At 48.0% G+C, this 11,896-nt stretch overlaps 1 long non-coding RNA gene across 1 annotated transcript; it reads left to right on the forward strand.

The window, feature by feature from the left end:
• Window positions 1-1,493: 1,493 nt before the first annotated feature.
• Window positions 1,494-11,400, forward strand: LOC142421127 (uncharacterized). The gene is made up of 3 exons (XR_012778842.1): window positions 1,494-1,711; window positions 9,998-10,077; window positions 11,280-11,400. It is a non-coding gene; the product is annotated as an uncharacterized LOC142421127 (long non-coding RNA).
• The last annotated feature ends 496 nt before the right edge of the window (window positions 11,401-11,896 follow it).

Raw genomic sequence — 11,896 nt, forward strand, 5'->3', positions numbered from 1 at the left:
TGAGGCTTGTGTGGGTGTTTAGCTTGTCCTGTTCTTTCTGTTCCTAATTCTGAACCCACTGACTGGCATAAAAGAACGGTCACGTGTTGTAGTCTAACGGTGTCGTCTACCAGAAGCTGGCGGAACGCCAGGGCTTACATAAAACTGATAAGGAGGATTGAGTCTGGAAAGTGGAACGTCTAAACAAGAATTACTGTCCTTGGGAGAGAAGCACATCCTGAAGAAATAGGTAAGCTAATTAAAATGTTTTGGGAACCATCCGGAACAACTAGTAGGAGCGTGATAAGAAGCACCCTCCCACAAACTATCTTCATTATAATACTAAAAGTCACACCCCTCGAGCTGGAGACCCCGGCCCAAGCTGAGACCCCTCACCTCTGAGCGTGCGCAGCATATTAAAGTAGCACTGTAGCTTTAAGTTGAAATAAGAGAAATGTAGACCAATAGAAAACTGCTTTGTGTAATTACTTATGCTTATGCATAACTAGACTATATAAATACTGTACTTGTATGACCGAACTTTGTGCTAGCTTTGTGGAGATACCACCTAGCACCCATCTTTGTGCAGACATGACATAAAAATACCTCTGCCCCGTGCATATATTGGCGTCCCCCACACTGGGTAAACGACCTCACACTTGTGGGGTAACAGTGTGACAAAAATTAATTAAACAGTAGGGACTGCCACGCTAGTGCCACGCTTGTGCGCTATACCGTGCTCGCCGCTGTATGGGACCGTGGACCCTCTGGCGTGCTCTCGGTGGCGGTGCATGTGCTGTGCCCGGGAGCAGCATGGCGGTGCTCCGGTTGTAAGCCCCGGCGGTGGATGAGGGCCGGGGCTGCTGGTGAGGCGAGCGAGCCCCTTTGGTGGGTGTAGGGCTGTCTCCTGGCTGCCTGGTGGTGGCGGGATGGGCAGCTTCCAAGCTTCCAGCACCTCCCCTGAAGCCTGTCCCGTAGCCCCAGGCCGCCCCCAAGCCCTCTTGGGAAGGCAGCGAGCTGGCCCTCGAATGCGCTGGACTGTCCCTTAATGTGGGTGCCGTTAGCAGTGGTGCGGGGAAGAGGCGGCTTCTCCAGAAGCCCCTGCAGAAGGAGAGGCTTCAGCCAGGGGCAATCTGCAGTAATAACGGTGGCTGCTGCTGCTTCTTTCCCTCGCCCAGAGGCTGCGCTGAGGCCGCGGTTGTTCCTTCCTCCCCTGGGGATGCCGGTGACAGTACCCGCTTCAGGCTTGCGTGGGTTGTCTCTGCCTGGCCTCGCTCTCCTCGCGGTGTGGGGGCGAAAAGGGATGGGCGGAGCGCCTGCTGACTGTGGACAGGAGCTGCTGCGGCTGAAGCTGGAGAGGCCAGAGAAGGGTAAAGAAGAAGAAATCGAAGGCCGGCCAGCCGGCAGCTGCCTCCCGCTGCAGGCAAGAGAGAGCCTGCCTCTCCGGGTGAGAAAGGATCCCTCCTCATAGTCCGCAGCAGGCCAGGCCACCAGCGTATGCCGCGGGGTCTGTATGCGTAACCCAAAGCGCGGTATGGCCGCGTAGTGCACGAGCGAGCGAGGCTACGTGTCTAGGAAGCCTCGTCTTATAAGAGCTGTAAGACACTCATGTATTTTCTTAGGTGGAGGACAGCCAAGCAACCGGAGTTACAGAAGAGGAAGGGAGGAGGGAAGGAGAAAGAAGTGTCTAAACTGGCAAATTCTTCTGGCAGCGCTGAGAGCTAGAGCTGTGGTGAGTCCTGGGCCCTTGGGGCCCTGTCTCCCCTCTTGTGCACCCCTGCTTCTCCCCTGGCCCCTTCTCTTTCCCATGCTGCAACAAACTTTTTTTTTTGCTTCCCTGTATGTCTCCTCTTCTCTCTATTCTTGCGTCCTGCTCCCTCTCCCTCTTTTTTTTTTTCCCCATGCCCTTGTCTCTGTCCTGCACCCATCGCTGTTTTTTCCTTTTCCATCTCTTTGTTGTGATTTGCATCTATCTCTTTTCCCCACAATTGCTCTGGCCTGTTCCCTGGTGTTCTCTTCCTCTCTGCTCCTGCATGTGCCGCTCTGTGTCCCTGCCTTCCTAGCTCTCTCTTGCCTTCTCTTTCTGTCTCTATCCCTTTGTCTTGCTCACTGTCACTGGTTTGTTTCATTCTGTATCTCACGGTCCCTGTCCTCCTTCCTGTTCATCTCTGACTCTCTCTGACCCTTTGTGCTGCTCCCTGGCCCTTCCCCCCCCCCCCGGCCCCGTTCTAGTTTTTCTTATGCCATTGCTTATGGCAATCCTAGAGCCTAAAAGCATGAGTGCTTCTTGATTTGATTTGGGGTGGGTGTGAGGGTATGGTTTTTTTTCCTTGCTGTATTGGTGTGATGACTATATCATAGAGGAGGGGATGGTTTATTCCTTTTTCTGCCGTCGGTGGAGTTGAAACCTAAATCTGCGAGTCTGTGGTCTTTGGCCAGTTTTCCTAATATTATAGGTGTGAGAGCACTTGGGGCCTTTGGTCAGGAGACTGCGTTATTTATGACAAGTATGTGTTAGCAAAAGTGTGCAACATTGCTTGTGGAGAGAAAGAACCAAGTGCAGCCCAGCTCCAGAATTTGCTCTGTGTAGCCAGAAAATGGCTGGCTTAATCTTGCTCAAATCTTGGATTACTTGTTGGTCATAGCCAGTGGTTGCTTTTATTCTTAGGAGAAAATTGCCAAAGACTTTGGTGAAAAATGGCTTTCCCAAGTGTTTGGAGGAGATGAAAGAACCCGAAACTACTAATTCTGATAAACCCATAAGTACGTGAGGCTGTATGAAGCTCACGGCTGTAACCAGCCAGTAGGTTCCATTGATATGGGGCAATCCCAAGCACAAATACAGGCTGGGTGGAGAATGGATTGAGAGCAGCCCTGAGGAGAGGGGCTTGGGGGTGTTCGTTGATGAGAAGCTCAACATGACCCAGCAACATGTGCTCGCAGCCCAGAAAGCCAACCATCTCCTGGGCCGCATCAAAAGAAACGTGACCAGCAGTCGAGGGAGGTGATTCTCCCCCTCTGCTCTGCTCTCGGGAGACCCCACCTGAAGTACTGTGTCCAGCTCTGGGGCCCCCAACTTAAGAAGGACATGGGCCTGTTGGAACGAGTCCAGAGGAGGGCCACGAAGATGATCAGAGGGCTGGAGCACCTCTCCTATGAGGACAGGCTGAGAGAGCTGGGGTTGTTCAGCCTGGAGAAGAGAAGGCTCCGGGGAGACCTTATAGCAGCCTTCCAGTACCTGCAGGGGCTCTACAAGCAAGCTGGAGAGGGGCTCTTTACAAGGGTATGTGGTGACAGGACATGGGGTAAGGGCTTTAAACCGAAAGAGGGTAGATTTAGATTAGATGTAAGGAAGACGTTCTTAACTATGAGGGTGTAGGAGACCAGTACACCGATGACCTTGATTTAATAAACACATCTCTGAACTAAGATCATGTGCGAGGGGCCCAGAGGAAAAAAGGAAAACAAGGAATGCAGAAGAAGGAACAAAAGAATGCAGAAGAAGGAACAACAAGATAACTATAAGCCAATGAAATATTGCGTGCTAAAGGTTATAGAGCCAATTAGATGGTTAGAATAAGCACGTGCATTGCGTGTGCTTTGCGTGAACTGGTCGGGATAAGTATAAAAGAGTGCTGTCAGGTAAATAAAGGTCCCCCCTACTATCAGCACCGGAGTCTGTGTCTCATTCCCTTCAAATGGTGACCCCGACTGAGGAGTAAGCAGCGCTGCGTGTAGCGTCCGGAGGGAACCCCAGCTGAACGAATCAAGCCGGCAGCAGGACTGCGGCTTTAATCCCGGGACATCACCTTAAGAAACAGGTGAGCGGCTGGGCAGTGATCAGTGATCATGGGAGCGAATATATCAGCAGAGGAAGAGGCCATAGTTAAGCTATTGATGCAGCTCCTGATAAAAAGAGGAGTGAAATATGACTCCTATAAGATAAAGTTATTATTGAAGTTTTTGCAAAAGCAAGGGACTCCCTCTACAGTATCTGAGGTGTTTGACGCAAAAACTTGGGAACAGGCGGAGAGAAGATTTGGGAGGCAGCGTCCAGGGCGGACGCCACCACTACTGAAGTTATGACTACGTGGCGTTTAGTAACTGAGACCCTGCGATCATGGCAAGCAGAAAAGAAAGTGCAGAATGCAGTCGCTCAGGCGGTACAAGCAGGTGATAGTGAGCCGATTGCGAGCAAGCCCCAGGAAAAAGACGTTCTTATAGACTTGGGGGAAAAAGACGGAGGCTCGGGCGAAGCAAGTGGGGAAGTGGTTTTGAAGCCGCTCCCCTCCCACAAAGCCGATGTCGCCCCCCACGCATCCGATGCATGCATCAGAAGCACAACCCACGCCAATAGCAGAACAGGCTTTCGACCCCCGAGATTGGTGGGAGCATGTCACGGATGGAGTGAGCGTGCACTTCACTCGTTAGAGAAAAGTAAAAATATAGTTTATTGATACAGAATAGGGAGTTAACAAAGTTCAATGCGACAGTGTTTTAACAAGATTCGATGGCAAGGTGCACTCGATTATTTACTGCATAGAGGACAGGGTCAGACAAAACTGTCAGGGAGACCCTCCCGTTGAGTCATGAGGTTTGGAAAAGGATCCCCTTGCTTTCTAAACTCCTTCTCGGAGAGGAGTCTAGGTGCGGCTAGATCCAGTCCTAGTCCCAGACTTGGTCAACGGTTTATGTCTAAAGGATTATATATATATGCGCAATCAATCCTTTATATCACTTAGCTAAGATTTCAAAGTTTAGCATGCTATTAGTCCCTTACCGAGGATCTGTTGCGGCAAGGAATCTCTCAACCTCGAGGAGTAACCTTGAGAGGCGTCCCTGCTCAAGGGGAGATCCTGGCGTGCAGCCCGCTGCCGTGCAGGAGAGCTCAAAGGGCTCTTGGGCTGCTCACTATTTATGGGGGATAAGATGATTGACTCATAGTCATATTTGCATGCCGACCACAGGTTTTAGTTTCTTGGGTGGGTGCACAACACAATAGCCCTAGGCACAACACAATAGCCCAACACAGGCTATTGTTGGGCTAATAGCCCAACCCTTAGGCTATTGTGTTGTTATCTGTCTCCTGAATCCACTTTGAGCTGATGGTGACCAGATGCATCCATTTACAATCACCACTGGTGGTTATTACCTAAGCAGGGTTGCAGGAGATAAAGGTCGAGGGCGGGGGAAGCACACCGTCACAGAGCAACTCCGTAGGGAGGCACTGAAGGATGGGGAAGCTGTGGGGTTTGTGTTTCCGGTGCGCGTACAAGACAATAGACCGAATGAGTGGACCCCCTTCCAGTGGGACCTCATTAAGGAACTGAGAAAGACTGTCACTGTGTACCGTTTAAATGCGCCATTCACTCAGTCATTGTTAGAGAATGTTATGACAGGACAATTGCTAACTCCATATGACTCGTGGCAAGTGGCTGCAATGATTTTAACTCCAACCCAGTGATTGCTTTGGGAGCAAAAATGGAAAGAATCCTGCGAGGTGGCAGCCCTGAGTAATCTTGGGCGGCAAGCTGGCGATCCCCTTGCTGGGGCAGGAATTCCCCAGTTGATGGGCACTGACCTTTTGCTGGATCCCCGATTGCAAGCTAGATTAGATCTGAATATTCTCCGACAGTCCTCGGCATTAGCTTTCCGGGCTATGCTGCGGTTGCCCGAACTTGGAAAGCCAGCACAATCGTTTACTACTATACAACAGGGGCTTCAAGAACTGTATATGGAATTCATTGATAGACTGAGGGATGCGCTAGATAAACAAATTGAGAATCCTGAGGCGAAGGAAGCCCTAATACTGAAATGGGCAGTGGAAAATGCAACTACGGACTGTAAAAAGTTATTGCAAGCAATGCCTGTTAACTCTACATTAGTGCAGATGATCGAAGCGTGCAATCGTGTTGGATCTATTGAACATCACACTGCTGCGTTGGCTGGAGCGTTTACCGCTGCCCTCAAAATCAGGCAGAGGGTTATTGGAGACAAGCGCTGCTATCGGTGCCATACTATAGGGCATCTAGCTGCTGACTGCCCGCAGCGAGGGTCAGCTATTGGCCGGAGCGCTGGTTCTAATCCTCCTACCTTATGTCCAAGCTGCGGAAAGGGCTGGCACTGAGCCAACAAGTGTTGTTCAAAATACAACGCGGAAGGACAGCCTCTGCCAACGTGGCAGGGAAACGGGAGGCGGAGCGCGAGGTGGGGATGCGCGATGACACAAGTTCCGTCGCCCCTCGGACCGGAAGGATACCGCGACAACAATGCCACAGATGTCGTCACCATGGATACATTCTCCGCCAGGACCTGAGGAAGCGCCGGACTGGATGTTGCCACGGTAACGGATTTTACTCTTTGGGGACCCCATGTTCAAAAGATTCCACTGAATGTAAAGGGACCCTTAGGGCAAGGGTATAGCACACTTTTGTTGGGCAGATCTAGTACCACATTGACGGGTCTGTTCGTTTTGCCCGGGGTTACTGACGCTGATTTTACCGGACAGATTCAAGCTATGGTCTGGACCCCCTCTCCTCCAATGTTTATACCCAGAAAAACTAGAATTGCCCAACTCATCCTGTTTAAGGCAGTAGTTCCACAGGCTGAAAACTGTGACGGATGTGACGCAGGTTTTGGATCAACCGGTCCTCCTGCAATTTTTTGGGCTACGCAGGTTGCTGCCACTAGACCTATGCTTGCCGTGATGTTGTATAATCCTCACACAAGCTCTGCTTGTGTTCAACTGCCAGTTCTCATAGACACAGGGATGGATGTTACTGTGCTAGCCTTGAAAGATTGGCCACGCAGTTGGCCACTGGCCACCCCCACGGGAGGCTTAGTTGGTGTTGGTGGCACTTCACATACTTTTCAAAGTATTAATTCGCTTACCATTAAAACTCAAGAAGGATTCACATTCACTGTATGCCCATACGTAACTAATTTACCCATGAGTCTATTGGGAAGGGACGTGATGGCACAAGATGGTTTTACCCTGAACTGTCCTTAAAATTTTCGGTAGCGGCCATTGATGAGCGACCGACAATTAAACTAACCTGGAAAAAAGACACGCCCATTTAGGTAGATCAATGGCCGCTCCCCAGAGAAAAGGTCGCTGCACTTCAAGAGTTAGTCGCAGAGCAACTCCAACAGGGGCACATCACACCTACAACCAGTCCCTGGAATCCTCCGGTATTTATTATTAAAAAGAAAAGCGGAAAATGGCGGCTGTTGCATGATTTGAGACAAATAAATGAAGTAATAGAAGAAATGGGGTCACTCCAGCCCGGATTACCTTCACCGACTATGATACCCCGAAATTGGGACATAGTAGTTATAGATTTGAAAGACTGCTTTTTTACAATCCCTTTGCACCCTGCAGATGCGCCTCGTTTTGCATTTTCAGTGCCTAAGGTAAATTGAGGTGAACCCATGGACAGGTATCATTGGACTGTCTTACCTCAAGGTATGAAAACCTCTCCAACAATGTGTCAGGTATATGTGGCCGAAGCCATACGCCCTGTGCGACTCAGATTTCCAGAAATGTATATTTATCATTATAGGGATGATATTTTGCTTGCTAGCCCTACGAACAACCAAGTGCAAGAGGCGTTACCTGTTTTAAGGAGTGCATTGCAAAACCGAGGCCTCCAGATTGCACCCGAAAAGATCCAAATGGAAGCACCCTGGAAATATCTTGGGTGGAAAATATTACAACAAACCATTCAACCTCAGAATGTGGCCATTTCTACAGACATCAAAACATTGAATGACGTACAAAAACTATTGGGCAACATAAATTGGATCAGAACACAATGTGGTATAGACAACGAAACATTAGCACCGTTGTTTGAGTTATTAAAAGGGGACACTGATCTTAATGCTCCTCGACAATGGACCACAGCGGCGAAAAATGCTCTGAGAACAGTGAATGAAAGACTCTCCCTGCAGCAATGTCACCGACGAGTTGAAAATCTACCCTTGCAGTTATATACTTGTAATCAAGAACAACAACCTTTAGCAATTATTGGACAATGGGAGACTCGGGAAAGAGACCCCCTTATACTGTTAGAATGGGTGTTTTTGCCGTATCAATCTATGAAGACTCTTGTTACTCGCATTGAGCTGTTTGCTGCCCTAATCAAAAGAGGCAGAGAACGAATTGTCGAAATGACTGGGAAAGAACCTGAACTTATTATTCTTCCAGTTGTAAAAAATTACCTAAATTGGTGTTTGCAAAATAGCCTGGAACTTCAAATGGCTTTAGCGGGGTTTGATGGGCAAATAGAATGGAAACCCCTTTACCACTTGTTTAGTCGGCATCCCATTATGTAGTCTAGAATATGAAGGACCGGTTAACCGTATTGCTCCAAGTGTCAGTATTTTTTTACAAAGAATGGAATCAGAGCAATGGACCAATGGGATGGGTGGATGTCGCACGGACTGCAGACCGACTTAGAACCGCAAGAATTAAACATCTTGGGGTGTGTCACCGCCACTGCATGCTTGCAGTTCAATTATACAGGAACGAGTAAAACTTTAAAGAGGGATGTTACAGCAAGTTTAGCTGTTTATCAGAATGGGTCAATGCGGTGCAATTATACTTCACCGAACGTTTCCAAATCCACCAAGGTTCCGTTCTTGCTGCCTGCAGGAATTTTTTTAATTTGTGGCGATAGAGCATGGCAAGGTATCCCTTCTCATATATCTGGAGGGCCTTGTACCCTAGGACGCCTTACCTTGCTAACACCAAATACATCCATGATATTGAATATATCCCATATCTTAAGAAAAAAACAGAAACGTGAAATTCACAAATATCAAGATGGATGTAATGACAAACTTGATTTTTGGCGGGCTGGCAAAACCATATTGACTTCTTTTTTAGCACCTGGTGTTGCCGCAGCACAAGCATTAACCACTTTAAATAAGTTAGGCTGTTGGCTTGCAAAACAAAATAATGCTACATCTGCAGCTCTTAGCGCACTTTTAACAGATGTAGATTCTATAAGACATGCCACTTTACAGAGTAGAGCCGCTATCGATTTTCTGCTTTTAGTCCAAGGCCACGGGTGTGAAGAGTTTGAAGGCATGCGTTGTATGAATCTGTCTGATCACTCTCAAACTATCTATCAGCAAATTAAGTCTCTGCAAAAGCTCACAGGCAAGCTAAAGACTAGTTCAATTGGGCTTGAATCATGGTTGACTAGCTTAGGCATAGAAGGTTGGCTGAAAGAATTAATCAAAGTAGCTATCATCATATTAATCGTAATTGTTGTTTTGTTAATTGTTTTGCCGTGTTTGTTGCAATGCTTGCAAAAAATGGTAAGTAAATCGATGCAATCAGTCTGGCTCATAGAAACAAAAAAAGGGGGAAATGTAGGAGACCAGTACACCGATGACCTTGATTTAATAAACACATCTCTGAACTAAGATCATGTGCGAGGGGCCCAGAGGAAAAAAGGAAAACAAGGAACACAGAAGAAGGAACAAAAGAATGCAGAAGAAGGAACAACAAGATAACTATAAGCCAATGAAATATTGCATGCTAAAAGTTATAGAGCCAATTAGATGGTTAGAATAAGCGCGTGCATTGCGTGTGCTTCGCGTGAACCGGTTGGGATAAGTATAAAAAAGAGTGCTGTCAGGTAAATAAAGGTCCCCCCTACTATCAGCACCGGAGTCCGTGTCTCATTCCCTTCATGAGGGTGGTGAGGCACTGGAACAGGTTGCCCAGAGAAGTTGCGGATGCCCCATCCCTGAAGTGTTCAAGGCCAGGTGGGATGGGGCTTTGAGCAACCTGGTCTGGTGGAAGGTGTCTCTGCCCATGGCAGGGGGGTTGGAACTAGATGATCTTTAAGGTGCCTTCCAACCCAAACCATTCTGTGATTCTATGATATTTTAACTATTTAAAAACATGTCTTTTTTCTCTGTGCACAAAACATTGATGGTATTTGCTGAACTAGCTTGCTAATTAGTTAATTGTTTGAGTAGCACTTGCCTGTCTCCCTTTTCCTAGAGGGATGATCTGTCCTGTCTTGGAAGCAAGAGAATGTCCCAGTCTCTGATGCTTTTGCTGATTTTTCTGCTTAACTTGCGGTAAGTCAGTTCAACTTGGACATGTACCTCTTGAGCGTTACCTGGTACTGCGTGTAGTTATTGTCAGCAGTGAGGGCAGGGGAAGGGCAAAATTTGGCAGAATATTGACCTGTTTACTCCTCCATACAAAAGGAAGCATTTTTGCAAGTTTGACAAGTGAATTGTGAAGTCGACTGTGATTACACCCCAGAGGAGGCTCTAGCCAACGCACGCATCAGCAAAGCATAAGTCCTGGGCAACTTGATTCCTACCCCCAAAAAACCCCCCACTAAGCTGCTTATTTTGTGCAGGACACTAATTTTGCGTACTTCGCCCCTCTGTTTGGTATGTGATAGTTAGGACCACTTACAGCAAAGGTTTGTCTCCAGCTTCTGAGCAAACCTTCCCCACTTCCCCCTCCCTGCCCTCTCTGCAGTTGAATTCTGCCAGCTCCTGCAGGCAGGAGCATCCTCCTGTGAAGTCTAGAGCTGGAGAAAGGGCTCTTGCCCAACCTTTCTCCAGCTTGGTGCCCAGCTGTGGCTCCTCCAGTTAATGGTTTAGGTGGGCCTGGCAGTGATGGGATGGGGTGGGGCGGTGGGGAAGAGGAGGGTGGCTGCAGCACTCTCTCTTTGGAGGGCTCATTGGTGAGCTAAACAGCTGCTCCTGAGCTGGTGCCTAACAGCTTGTGTATCAAGTGGTGTTGTTCTCTGGTTCCCAGTCAACAAAGACTTTGGTGGGGTTTTTCTTTGTGTGCCCTTTGGCTGAGGGCAAGGACTCCACTGATGAGAGGGGGCCGAGAGTTTTTGAACACAGGAGATAGCCTCAATGGAGGATATTCTATTGTTTTTCTTGAGCCGGGGTTAGTTTTGCCTTGTCTTCTGTCTCTCTTGCTATTCCCCTGTCACTTCTACAACATGTTCCCAACTGTACCTTCTACAGGCCCCGTGCTCTCCCCAAGGTGTTGATATTGTACCTGCACATGAGGATTTGACAAGGAGTTGTTGGAGTGACAAAAAGTGCTGATAGGTCAAAGCTCCAGTGAGAAAAGTAATTGTTCAGAGACCTTGTGTCTCAAGCCACCCGTAGGCAGTGTAACTGACTGCATGGACTACCACCTGTGGGTAGCAGCTGTCTCAACTATTTTAATGACAGGGGGTGGGGGAAATATGTTCAGGAGGGGTTTTGTTTGGGTTAAAGCTTTGCTCTCTCTGTTTTTCACCTAGTTGAAAGCATCTACAGTACTGCTGCCAAAGGAATGCTAGCAAGACCCAGCCTGGCTGGGAGGGCCCCTTGCCTTGAAACCATGAATCACTGCTGATTGCTTCTCAACTTGTTAGACCCGAGGATAAAGGTCTGTTTATCAAATAAAAATAGTAGCCAATGGGAGGATCCCTGAGGTGATGACTTCTTGGGCACCATCTGAGGGATTGTCATTGGGTTTTGCTTCAGAAATTAAGTTCTTGAAGCAAGGCACCTGGCTTCTTATAAATACAGTCTGGTCCCTGGCAGACATCTCCTTGCATCAGTGGGGTGTTGACTTCCCCCCTCAGAGTACTTGTGTGAGTAGGCTCACTGACAGCTCTACACAAGCAGACCGATGGGCTAGTGGCCTGATGGAAGTCAGGATTTGGTTGTATTTGAGAACTGTTTTGTTGTTGTAATTGGCTAGACTTGTTTGGAGATACTGTATGTTCTTGATGAAGAAGCATTAGAGTGATGCTTAGGAGGTATGTGCTTAAATGAAGACTTAAATTAAATTATCTTGTGTATTACATAATTTCTTCAGTATAAGTGAATTAAAATGATGCAATCGGTAGTAAGATGGATAGTATCTAACATA

This window comes from Mycteria americana, chromosome 26 (genome assembly GCF_035582795.1).
Source record: "Mycteria americana isolate JAX WOST 10 ecotype Jacksonville Zoo and Gardens chromosome 26, USCA_MyAme_1.0, whole genome shotgun sequence".
NCBI classification, from domain to species: Eukaryota; Metazoa; Chordata; class Aves; order Ciconiiformes; family Ciconiidae; genus Mycteria; species Mycteria americana.